Consider the following 14,212-nt stretch of genomic DNA (forward strand, 5'->3'; position numbering starts at 1 on the left):
ATGTTTTCAATGTTATTTTTTATATTTTATAAACCAGTAACGTACAATATTTTTAGTAAATAGGTTTTTAATGCTTTTGGCGAAATTAAAATTGCCGTAAGATCCGTGAATGTGTTAAACCACGTTTTTCCAAATCCGTTTTCAATGTTTCGTCAAAAATTCATAAATGGACCATTCCATTAATGTCGTAAGAGAAGCGAACACTGCATGATGCGGATATCTCGCCCGAAGATCCAAGACGCTGTTTTCCCAAAGGAGTAGGGGAAACGCTGGGCTGGATGGGAGGTTGGTGCTGCGGTGAGACACGACTGTGCTGTGTCTACTAGAGGCTAGTAAAACTTTTCTACCTAGTAATTAATCAAGTGGGTTCTCAATTTGGACCGGTTTTCGTTTTAAGTTTGTTCACAGTTTCACTTCACCCGGGACCACTCCCCCTGTCGGGACAAAACTCAAGTCTAGAAGCCGGTAGTTTACCAGTCCACTATATAGAGCTACTCGAACTTATCTGTGTAGGGACGTCACTTTACGCATAGCCCACTCGATCACGCGCGTCACGACGATAGCCCGAGCAGCGCAGCGTCCGGGAGCGCGGATCGAGTGGGCTATGGTTAAGCTGGCTTATTATTTTTTAATGAATCCTAACCAAACGTAAGTTTCATTAATATAATTTCACAAAATTTCATAATAAAAAATTAAAATAAAAGTTTTTTTTTCATGTTTATGGAAATATAGGTAACTCAGACACCAATTGTTTAGCAAAATACTACAGAGATGGTAGCACCGAATGACTATGTTATTTAAAAAAAAGCATTTCGTCAGCTGGCTTATTATTTTTAATCAAACCTAACCAAACGTAAGCTTCATAATAGAAAATTAAAGTCGTTATAATGTTTTTGAAAATATTATGTAATCCCTCCGCCACCAATTGTTTAACAAAATACTACATAGATGGTAGCACCGAATGACAATGTACATACATTAAAAAAAAGTCCCGTTAAGTATTTCGTCATCACGCGCGCAAAGCTGCTGCCGCCTGGCGCATGACAATTTGCTTTCATCCGGTTATCGACTCTGTTCCGAGAATACGTAAGAGAGAGAGAGCGATTCGCGGCTGCTCAGCTGAGCCGACTCTCCTCTTACGATCCACGCAGGTGACCTCATTTTGCCTTTCGGTTATTTTTTCCATCCTAAACAGAAATTCGGCTTAACGGTACGATAGTAGGTCCCTGTTCGGGAGCCTGCATGCGGGATCAGCGATAGGTCTTCTCTCTCTAAAGATTTTAGAAACTGAAGTGCGGAGAAGGATGATCTCAAAGAGAGGAAGGCTAGACAAGTAGGCTACACCGACAGCGGTTTTACTTCCTCCGTACTACTTCCTCGCCGCGTCGAAAATGGATGTACACAATCCATTCTTTAACGAAAATTGATTCGAAAGTCATAATATTTTCACTCGTTCGCCAACGTAACAAGACTTAAGCAGAATTTGAACGAATTGCCAGTCATCTAAATTAATCTTCGTCGAATTGCATTTGGGATGTAAGTAAGTGACTCATTTATATAATATCATTATATCATAGCTAAGCCTAGCGCGGAGAAGAATTAGAGCCTACGCGTATTTTTATAATAAATATACAGCCGCGTATAATGCATTGTACAGGAAAAAGAATGTTATTCTCGTGAAAGTTTTTTTTTTGACGCCGAGCGTAGGTCTATGAGATGTGTGGTTGTAGGCAGCATTTTTGTTTTAATTCAATACAGACGCTAAAACAGCAAATAAAGAATCAACCGTCAAAAACCGTTTCGGGTATTTTACGTTTTCGTAAATTTTTAGCATTGACAGCACTTACACGCTTCGTCAATCATGTATGTTATATATTCATAACAAAAGGTCATTAGACGAAGTTTTAATTGCGCGTACGTCACTGCCGTTAAAATTCAAGGGTTTCGTGTTTTTTATAATCGCCTTTCATAAAAACATTTCTAGTGATTTGTATAAATTGCAGGCGCGATTGAATATGAATGGTCTATTCTCCAAAAATCCCATCACCTAGACTTAGGTAACCCTTAAAGGACTCCAAAAGAGACTTAACCCTTAGGACCCCAAGTCAAAGTTGCGCTGCTTGTGAAGTCGTCTTCTGATGTCGCCTAATAAAGCATGTACTTAGTTGCGAAACGTGCAATTGTTGCAAGAAAAAATATTTTTACTTCAAGTTATGGTGGTCTGGTAGTCGACTCGAAATTTCCAATGAATGAATTAAATATTCCCCTTCGTCATACTTAGAATATAAATAAGTGTCCGTGAATGTTGTTTTAATATTTTACATCTTTAGTATAGAATATCCTCTTACTATAATGTATATTAATTGCACGGTTCAATTGTCAACGCGATGGCCCCAGGGCTGGTCTCTTACACTAGTCATATCTTTTTCCGCACCAAAGGGTGTAAGATCCCCATATCCATGCCATATCTTATTGGAATTTAACAAACTAACTTCAAGTGACTTACTTCTCTATAACGTTAAACTCACTTCATTTGGTCCAGTAGGCTCCTTAAAGAGTGAGTGAAAAGGAAAATCGATTCTTCTATACAAATAATAAGACATCTGCATAGTGAAACATCCAGGAAGTCCTTCCGAATGAGTTTAAAATTCAAATTACGTTGAGATTTTATATATATCATTTGAAAATTGCACTTCCGACCAATCGCGTAACCCCTGCCTTCTTGTAATATGCTATACTATTAAAGATACTTATAAAGTTACATTTCACTTAGTTTTCATCTTAATTGCTTCTTGAACTCTTGAAATTTGAAAAAAAATTTGTCATATTTAGTCCTATAATTATTTAAAAATGTCCTACAAAATCGCATTTTTTTTCTATAAACATTTCGGAATTTGATCAGAGACCCATAGAAACCTTACTACATTACAATTTCCGAAAGTCGCGAACAACTTAATCTCCATCAACGTTGTCAGACATTTAAAAAGTCCATCTCAAATACGGTACTATATATGCGGCTAAATTGTATTCATACACTCTATTGTTATTCATTTGAATGTCAAAGTTGTTCATGGTTATTCGAGCAGAAATCCATCATGTTATGAAACGCCGAATTTTGAGGCAGTTTGTTTCCATTCAGTGATTGTATCATTGAAATACTTCATAAAAATGTTTTTATAGAGGCCAGTGAATAATGGGGCATTTGACCGTTCAAAATAACTGACAACACAGTTTCTCCGTATCTTCACCTGCAAATGTGATCAAGTAGTTGTAATAGTAGTAGTAGTAGTAGTTCTTACGTATATGGAAAACAGAGAAGAACTTGAAATATAAAGAGCATCATGATTTGAAAATTCCGGGAAAATGGTAATTATCTCGAAAACCCCGGGAATATCGTAATTATCTCGAAAACCCCGGGAATGTCGTAATTATCTTTAAAACCCAGGGAATGTCGTAATTATCTCGAAAACCCCGGGAATATCGTAATTATCTTTAAAACTCAGGGAATATCGTCATTATCTCGAAAACCCCGGGAATGACGTAATTATCTCGAAACCCCCGGGAATATCGTAATTATCTTTAAAACCCAGGGAATGTCGTAATTATCTCGGAAACCCGGGGAATATCGTAATTATCTCGAAAACCCGGGGAATATCGTAATTATCTCGAAAACCCGGGGAATATCGTAATTATCTCGAAAACCCGGGGAATATCGTAATTATTTCGAAAACCCGGGGAATATCGTAATTATCTTTAAAACTCAGGGAATATCGTCATTATCTCGAAAACCCCGGGAATGACGTAATTATCTCGAAACCCCCGGGAATATCGTAATTATCTTTAAAACCCAGGGAATGTCGTAATTATCTTTAAAACCCAGGGAATGTCGTAATTATCTCGGAAACCCGGGGAATATCGTAATTATCTCGAAAACCCGGGGAATATCGTAATTATCTCGAAAACCCGGGGAATATCGTAATTATCTCGAAAACCCGGGGAATATCGTAATTATTTCGAAAACCCGGGGAATATCGTAATTATCTTTAAAACTCAGGGAATATCGTCATTATCTCGAAAACCCCGGGAATAACGTAATTATCTCGAAAACCCCGGGAATATCGTAATTATCTTTAAAACCCAGGGAATGTCGTAATTATCTTTAAAACCCAGGGAATGTCGTAATTATCTTTAAAACCCAGGGAATGTCATAATTATCTCGGAAACCCGGGGAATATCGTAATTATCTCGAAAACCCGGGGAATATCGTAATTATCTCGAAAACCCGGGGAATATCGTAATTATCTCGAAAACCCGGGGAATATCGTAATTATTTCGAAAACCCGGGGAATATCGTAATTATTTCGAAAACCCGGGGAATATCGTAATTATTTCGAAAACCCGGGGAATATCGTAATTATCTCGAAAACCCCGGGAATATCGTAATTATCTCGAAAACCCCAGGAATATCGTAATTATGTCGAAAACCCCGGGGATATCGTAATTATCTCGAAAACCCGTGGAATATAGTAATTATCTCGAAAACCCAGGGAATATAGTAATTATCTCGAAAACGCAGGGAATATCGTAATTATCTCGAAAACCCAGGGAATATCGTAATTATCTCGAAAACCCAGGGAATATCGTAATTATCTCGAAAACCCAGGGAATATCGTAATTATCTCGAAAACCCAGAGAATATCGTAATTATCTTTAAAATCCAGGGAATATCGCACATAACAGTTAGTATGTTTTTCCCCTTTCATTTATCTTAAATGATACTCATAACAACATAACTATTGCACCTAATATTTTGCAGTTTTTTCTAAAAAAATTGGAATTATTTTTTCCTACCAAAAATTTAAAAATCGGTTGTTAGATGTTTTGCGCTACTATTCCTTTAATCTTATCAATTTAGATTCTGTCACTTTTGACGCTCTATTATTAAATTAGCAAGATAAGAAATTAGAAACATTCCTCGGAGCAATATAATAAAGCCCTCTAACGAAAACACCTTTTAATTTATATTATTATTATTATAACGCCCACTCATCTTATGGCCTTATCTCGATCGCTTATCGAAGTATTCGAGTGTACATGGCCTCCAGTTTAATGCCACGGTTTTGCGATTACCTTCAAATATTGTGTTGATAATTATTTCTATTTATTTATTAATTCTAATTACTGTATTTGTCACGAGAATTTTGTTAATTAAAAGGCAGGGCGTTACGCGATTGGTCGGAGCGGTTTATTTCCAATTATCCTTAAAGGCCGACTTCCAACGAAAAGGTGTTCTAGCGAACTGAAAACCGAGCATCGAGACTAACAATGGAGCGACCGTGCCGATTTTCGAATCCCCGCTGGGGCAAAAGTTGAAATGGTTCTAGCTAAATGAAAACCGTGCTATGAGGTTCTAGCGAACTGAAGATGAGCAATAGAGAATTTCCTTCAGAGGAAAGCAAAAATTTGGGAGGAAAAAGGATTTCTATTGCTTATCTTCTGTTCGCTAGAACCACATATATCACGGCTTTCAGTTAGTTAGAACCCTTGCAACTTTTGCCCCAGCGGGGATTTGAAAATCAGCACGGTTGCGCCATTGTTAGTCTCGATGCTCGGTTTTCAGTTCGCTTGAACCCTTTGGAAGTCGGCCTTTAAGATCTGAACCTAATTTCAATTTTAAAGCCATTCGGAGGTGTTTACGAAATGTTTGACTATACAGACTGGTCTTTCTAATAGAGCTCGGCATTTTCGATCAATTATCCACAAATTGGTGGATAACCGATTATTTATAAACAAATTTGTGGATTATAATACGATTTAACCTGCAAGTTCAGTGGATAAGTTTCGAGTATGGATAAAGATAAAATTACTTGGATAATTGATAGATAATGCCGAGCTCTATCTTTTAATTAGTAGAATAATCGATAAAAAAATCATCACTTGATTTTCCACTAAACCCTTCCTTTAAGTCATTATGGGTCTACAAATAAATTAATCTCACTGTCTCTAGGAGTCTAGTCTAGTGACACTGTTTTAACAGCCCACACAGGCTATAAAATCATATTTTCACCAGGCATTTTTGTCGAATAGGGCAAAGCCAAATATAGAAATAGTTCAAAATATATATCCCTGAAACTAGATTTAAAAATTAATATGAAAAGATTTGTTACATGCATATTTATAATCGGGCAAAAGATGGGTCGTGTTTTCGAAAACATTGCGCAACCTCATTTATTATTGTTTGGCTAAAATCAAAATGAATGGTTGAGTACTGTTAAATTTTTCACACCTGTTCTTCCCACGAAGGTTTTTTGCCTTCTGACATTACTAAAATCATTGTAACTACATCGGTTTTTTAAACCCATATGAAACCATACCTATTGTTATCATGTTGCTGGTAAATTGCAAGCTTGTCCTGTTACTTTTCCCATCATTAACCTTAATAAATTATAAATGAAACCTCACCGTTTGAACCTTTCTAATCTAAGAACAACTTGGAAACGCTATATCCTCATTAGATAACTTATATAATAGGAATCGTATTATATATTTTAGCCTTTTGGTGAATTGTTCCGCCCAACCCTACTAAGTTAACTATCTCGGACTGTGTGGGGTGGGGAATATCCATTTCCTCTCCTTGCAGTAGAGCATCATCCTAGGGCGTTGTTTCATTTTCCCAAATCTATTCTTTTGACTATTAACCTCGCAAAGGGCGACTATCATATTGTCCCTTCTCCCGATCGATAACTAACAAGATATTTACCAAAATATCTTTGTCGAGGTTTGGGAGGTAACACACGGACAATGGCTTTGGTTTTAAAGGGAGTGGCAAATGCACCTGATTTAATTTATAACTTAAAGCCTCATTACCATTGCCAGCTTTTTTTGGCATAATGATGGATTTTATAAACCCCATAGGACAAGGGGAAACTGCATGGGCGCTTTCTCCATACAAAAACAGTAGAAAAAGCCATGACAGAAAGGCCTACCATGGTCGTTCGAAATTTCACCTCAGATTAATGACTCCTGGGTTGGAGATAGTGTAACGCGGCATGTTTGAATACGGCATCACTGCATGTAGTGTATCTATAGTCCAAACTTGGGTAGGCCTAAATATTAGCTCAAAATCTAATCGCCTCAGCCGTCTAAGTGTATCACATGGCGATGCCATTTGAAAACGGCCGGTTTTGCTTCCCTTTCCCATCCAGGAGTTATTCGGCTGAGATTTCGCAGAACTCAATGTTTAAAACTAGGCGCCCATGAAGACGTTAATGATATTCTCTATTTTTCTGGTTTATTAACTTACTGGAAATTTCAAAGGCTCACTGTTTAAACTTGAAGGAAGAGAGTTTGATTCTGGAGCAGTTTATATTTATAGGTTATCTGTAGCTGTTTAAAAATACCAAAATGCTTTTCATGGTTGGGCATCAGTTAGTGCAGCCACATTTTGAAGGAAATATTTTTTTACGTTGCAAAGTCACGTGTAAATAGATGTTGTAGCACCCAAAGCTTATGCCCAACCAAAAACTAGGATACTATGGGTAAATTTTACGTAAATACATTGGAATGGGCTCTCTTGTTAGCGCATGGTGTATCAAACTTTCCTCCTCCGAGGCTTAAATGTGGGGGCCTTTGAAAATAGTCCAGTAATTTGGTCGGGTCAGAGGTCGCGGTATTAGGCTATCCTTCGAACTACACTCGAAAACTCTCAATAGGCAGCCTTTTTTAAGGTGTTCATTATCGATTTTTCCATGAGCTAAAAGGCAGTTTGGCTTGCACCGAAGAATTACAATGGGATGCAGTGCCCAGTCTTGATACAACCTCATTAAAGCTTAAGAAAAACAAGTAAGCCTTAAAATATAAATAATACAAAACATATTACATGTTAAAGTTGAAGATTACCTCAATTATATACGAAACAGATATACTAAAGTAAACAAAAGCCACATTGGCATCCATATATGCCTAACTGTTAAGACTAATTATTCTGTTGGTGCCAAATGATGTCATCTCCTTCAGTAAGAAATTGTGTTCTTTGACCAATACTATATACAAAGAATCTTAACCGGGTGGAAAATACCTCGCTTATTGGCGAAATCTGAATGTTTGCGATTGGGAGAGGTACCTAGCTTTGACTCGCAACAACTTCATAGTCTCCACTTCAGGTAGATTAAATGCTTTTCCATCGGACAAACAGACATTGTTTCTACAAACCATTCCGTAAACGCGATGAAGCTTATTTCACGCGTGAGATCCAAAGATAAGGGTTGTACTGGAGCTGATAACGGATGATCGAACTAACAATGGGCGATCGTGCCAAAGGCCGATGTTTGAGCTTCCTCTCGACCATAACTTGTAACGGGGGGACTAAAAAACATCTTCTGTTCGCCGAGATCGGGTTTTCAGGATATTTAGCTTTCTTGGCTTAGTTGTGCATGGCGTATTCCATTTACATGCTCTGAGATCGCTCGTGTTTTGTTCTAAGACATCATAAAATCTGATGCAGAACGCGCGAAGATCGCTCACAGATTGCTCTGGAAATAAAACAGACACCATTTCCTGACCTCTTATAAAATAAACTACGGAATATAAGGAAAGTAATTTGGTCTGAGGGTAGCCCTTTAATTATTTGGGGTGAAGCTCTAGGTAAATGGAAAACGGAAGATCTAGTGCGAGCTGATATTTTTAGAGTTCTCCTACAGGGTTCGTACACGACCTGGAAATCCTAGAAAACCTAGAAAAAGTCAGGGAAATTTAAAATGGGCCTAAAAGGTCAGGGAAAAGTCAAGGAAGTTGAAAAATAACCTAAAAAGTCAGGAAAAAATATATTGGAGCGAAATGTGTTGTCTAAGATTTGACAAAATTTGATAAAGTTAAATTTGAACGACATTGTTGGCTTATTTTTATAACAATAACAACTCATGCAAAAATTATTAGAGTGAATTTTCATTGGCTTTCATATATTTACGCCATGTAAGTTATTGTAAATGGTCAGGGAAATTTGTGGAATTTAGTCAGGAAAAACCTTGAAAAGTCAGGGCATATCATTCCAAACATTTTGTGCGAACCCTGTCCTAGAGCGCCCCAGTGCAATAAATTAGTACCCCTCAAACCCGTAGCGAAGCGCTTGCTCTGACATTCGCACGTTCTAGAGCCGCTGTCGTTGTATATTTAAGAACAGCAGTCCATAATGTTCTTTTTCCAGGGCTGAATTTCTTAGTTCAGATCTTACTTGAAGATAATTCGTGGTTTTAAATATCCTTCTTCAGAATACATGTGTTTTTGAGTGATCTTTTGATGGCGTGCCGCCTTAATTACACTTTCCACTTTTAGAAAATGTCCAAAAAATTCGATCGAGACCTTTATCTTTCTTAACGCTTTAGGTTGGGGGGCTCCTCACTCCATTAAATTTTGCTAGCTACGTATTTCAACGCTATTTAATCAAAAATCTGATATAACTTATAATTAATTAAATCACTTGAATTCATGTGCGTGTCACATAAACTCTAACAAGTAATTAAATTTTATTAATTTAGAACTAGTCCCAAAAACTCTTGAATCTTGTAACTTTAATGTTTATAAATACAAGTAAATAGTAAATTTTGTTAAATTAACCTATTTCTTCGTAAATCTCAAAATATACTTTAAATTCCTTGAAACAGTAGCGTTTTATGTAGACTTCCATAAGTTTTGATAGTTTTAAATACCTGAAAATGTGAAAATTGAGCCTAAGAAGTTAGTTTTGCTATTAGAAATTCGAAAACCTTTCTAAATAGATAGTTTTCACACATGGTGTAAATGGTATGAATCCTCCATGTGTGAAAACAATCTGGCCGCCGTTTTAGTAGGTGATGACGTCATAACTATGTCGCTTTTGGTGATAAAGATTTGTTGCTTCCGATTGGACTTTTTGCAATGTAGAGCGTACCGTTTGCGACGCCGTAACTGTAGCAATAGGGCGACGTCATAACGGTGTCGTTTACCTAAAGGTCTCGAAATATTCTTCAAACCTCAAAACTTAGAATAAATATTTCTCAAAACATAGAACATGTTCAATCCAAAATATAATGATCGTTTTATACACAACTATCCATTTAAACATAAGTTTATAAGATATGTTCCATAAGTAACTTCCTATAATTCGTAATGCTAGAGACAGCTCGAGATAGTTCGAGAACGACAAGCGAGAATTGCAGACTACACTCGGTTGGTTATGCAGTCCATCTTCCTATTTAGTCTGCATTACTAAGGCTTTGACAGCGCCTCACCAGGCGTCGCTTTACGAGAATCTATGACCTACGTCACTTCATGACAAGGTCTCAGTAACCTGTGACAAACTTATGGAACATATCCTATGAACTTATGATTTAAATCGTAAGATTTATATTTGAAACAGGATTTATCAAGTGAGGAACTCCTCAACTTTTCTAGAGAAAAATATGAAGAAAAATGCACGTAGTCTCCATGTCTGACATTGCTGTTGGGCGTGTTTCGATTTTTTTTCTTCTTATTATTAACCAACGAGGTTTATTGGCTTTTGGTCTAAAAATAGGTCTACGTTATTGAATTATTATGCAGCTTATACATAAAAAATCTTCCCCTTTGCTTACTTAATGTGATTGTCATGAAGGCCACAAAATCCAATCGTATAACCCACAACGCATTATGTAATATTAGATTGTAAATGAAAAAACCTCTTACATGGTTAATATCAATTGTTATCACTAAGCCTAAACAATGACAAGTTTGACATTATTTAAATTAAGTGACTGTGACAGCTAGGGACTATTCAGTGGTGTGTTTGAGTATCAGCGGAAGTTCTACAATAACCTATTGACGTATATACCTAATGTCAGAAGTAAGATAAGGGACTAGAAGTATCGAGGTAACGAAATTCTTCACATGGCAAAAGTGAATATTCTTGATAACACACCAACGGTTGGCCCTTTGGTAGTGGTTTTTGAGTTTTCCCTCCAAAACGTGAGACGCTCGCGGCGGTAGACGGCCGAACTAGATTCAAGCACCCGCGTCCATGTTCCGCGGCTTTAGGTTGAGGGGAAGGGGATGGAAAATTTTTATGGAACTCGACCAATTTTTTCTCTCTAGTGTAGGCGCGATGGAAGCGGCATAAAATCCTCAAATTTGTTCACTAGTGCCAGGATCTACTACCAATGCTAGAACTCTTTACTTCTAGTCCCTTATCTTATTTCTGCTAATATCAGCGTTTTGGCTTGGAGTACAATTTTCTAGATTCGCATTAAGACAGTTGGATACGTAAATATTTTAGCAGGAAGTTGTTTTAAATTATTTTCGTGTTGCCTTGAATTTCAATGAGTGTTTGTTAAATTGATGGCTTGTTTGTTTCAAGTGTTTCGATTTAAAAGAGCCGTGCCGTCCTGTAATTTAATCCTAAGAAAGGAAACATTACGACAATTGCTAAGAAAAACAATACGCTTCATAAATATTTAAGGAAAGCCAGCCGTAAGTGCATGCGTTTTGGTTTTATTGCGGCTAGATCTAAAATATTATAAAATAATAAAATATAGCTCATAAATACCGAATGAGGCCTGTGTTTTAGAATTCGTGAATTTCACAAATAAATATATATAACTTCCATTAAAATGATATAAAAAATGGGTAGATTTTACTGATGACTAATATTTTTGTAGCACCCTAGGAGCGAAGGCACCCGTCGGGACATTTTTTATTACTTTTCATGCGGACATTAAGGGTTTTTAAGTTTTTGGCCACCATTTAAAAAGATGGCAACAAATCGAACCCAAAAGACCATTCAGCCCATCTATAGGTTAAAGGAAATCAGTGTACTAAATATTTGCGAAATCGGTTGAAACGCGCGGACTTTGTTGTATAGAGAAGATTTTTTACATTTTTGGGCGTAATTTTTTAAGATGGCGGCGGATTGAAAAAATCTTTCTTAGTACGCGCCTACTACTTATGAGTAACGTTCGTGCAAATTTTCAGCCTTCTAGAGCAAGCGGTTTGGGCTGGGCGTTGATTATCACTAAGTCTGTCAGTCAGTCAGGACTCTTGTGTTATATATGGATATAGATATCAGGGTTTTTCTTCTAAGTCTGATTAAATTAAAGGGTGTGTTCTTTGGGTCAGACTGAGTGAAAAGTGTCAAAGAACATATGGTGTAAAACATTTACTTTCGGAGGTACGGGCTCTCAAACAAGGAAATTGGCACACAAAAGGAGGATGAGATATCAGAGTGCCCATCTTGTTAAGACAATTTCAATAGCCTCCAGTCTAAGAACGTTAATGAGTCTTTATCTAGCAGAAGTGTATGTACTTTTAATGGTAGAAGTGTTCCTAAACTGGTAATTTATGGCAGTCTTAACAGAAACACTCTTATGTAAATCTATATATGTAAACATATGTAATAATCCCTAAAACTTTGTCGCCTAGAAGCATGACTTAAGGAGTGCGCCACACTCTCGACCTGTAAGGGTATTGTACAAATCTTTAAAAGGGAACTTTAGCCGCCTAGATTGTATCAAACGAACCCATGGGCCACGCGTTATTATTATCTCTCAGAGTGATGATGCCGTCTCGGAGAGGTATTACACTGGAAGCCTCTGTGTGTCTGTCACTGCGTTCGCAGTTTGCAAGCAATTCTTGGCTTCTACTACCATCTTTAGTGTTAAGAAGTATGCGGCAATCGGCCAGGGTTACGAGAAACATTTAGCCTACCAATGGCAGGGATTCTACCAAAGGTTCACGCAATCGCGGGTTTACTTATCATTTGTTGTGAAGCGATCGCTTTATATACCCTAAATTTCCAAAAATTGTTAAAGAGGCATACGCTTGAATTCAAACGTCAACAATAGCTATGTTTAAAATTATTTCAGGTATAAAGTTTCTTACAACGATTTAACTAGAATTAAGGTAAATTACTGCCGATTAAAATAATTAATATCAATTTTATTTATTTAATTATTTAAGAAAAACCTCTTAATTGCGTCTCGACTCGGAGAGGTTTATTTTGGTTTCCCAACTTGTTTTATTCTTTGGAAACATGGTTGCCAGTTCCCGAATGAGCAAAACAGTAAAAAATTACAATGTAGAATTTTACGTATTACGTATCCTGCACGAAGTTGTTACTGTTACAATTTTTATACACAAACTAGGACTAATATTTATCTTTTACAAAAATTGGAAACCCTATCTGTTTAAGTACCCTTTAAATTGCACCGAGTAGACAGCGCCAAACTCGACTCCAATTTCATCTTGTAAAAAAAAGGTAAAATTATAAATAGAGCAACGTTCTGCCTTATTTCTAATAATTCTAATATTATAGCACATTATTCGTAAGGAGAACGTTCATGGTTTATTTTATTAAGTGGAAATATGCCGCTAACCGTAAACAAATATGTAATGCTTCATTCTAGCTCTATACCTCTACCTTCGAAAGTATAACCTTGTATAACACAATATTCCACGTGCGAGAAAATTGTTTAGGATAAAAAAATAATCATCCTTCGCTATTTGGACATTGATTAATCATCCAAATAGATGTAGGCGTTAAAATCGTTGCGACGGTCTAATTTGAGAGTGAAAAGACACACGCACAAAAAAAACTTTATTCCCTTGAAGAGTTCATCTCAGTCACGGAAGTCAGTTTGTTCATTTCTTGTACCACTTCAGCAAAATGAATTTCATTATTAAGGAGTTGTGAGCTCTAAACGTTAAATAATCTTTGGACACTAAATGTTAATTCAGATGTGTCTTCAAGAAATTAAATACTACTATTTTAGTTAATTTTGGAGAAATTTAATCTAATTTTTAACATATATTTACTTTGGAAGAAAAACTATTTTACTCTAATACATTTACTATTGCCGAAAACTATTTAACTTCAACGTATTTACTTTTGCCTAAAACTATATTTTATTTCGATTGATTTACTTTTTCCTTAAACTTTATTTTACTTCGATTGATTTACTTTTGCCTTGAACTATATTCTACTTCGATTGATTTACTTCTGGTGAAAAACTAAACTAAGTTCAACTGATCCTATACGATAATTAACAATTTCCAAAGGCTCCAAAACAGTTGGAATTCCCCGGTCAATCAATTACGTCAAAGTTAATAAGTTAAAAAATTCTTAAAGGGAACATGAAGGGTTGAAACAAATAGATATTGCATTAGAATGATAAAAAGCCTCCAAAACCTTATAGTAAAACTCCTCTTC

General features: G+C 36.5%; 1 protein-coding gene across 1 annotated transcript in view; it reads left to right on the forward strand.

The window, feature by feature from the left end:
- The first annotated feature begins 1,006 nt into the window (after nucleotides 1–1,006).
- Nucleotides 1,007–14,212, forward strand: part of norpA (no receptor potential A) — a 33,711-nt gene continuing 20,505 nt past the window's right edge. The window contains exon 1 of the mRNA XM_089850329.1: nucleotides 1,007–1,540. The gene's annotated coding sequence lies outside the window, so the exon portion shown is untranslated. The remainder of the gene's footprint in view (nucleotides 1,541–14,212) is intronic.

This window comes from Phalangium opilio, unplaced genomic scaffold (assembly GCF_054372755.1).
Source record: "Phalangium opilio isolate 3A_F unplaced genomic scaffold, DU_Popi_V2 ptg000002l_1, whole genome shotgun sequence".
NCBI lineage: Eukaryota > Metazoa > Arthropoda > Arachnida > Opiliones > Phalangiidae > Phalangium > Phalangium opilio.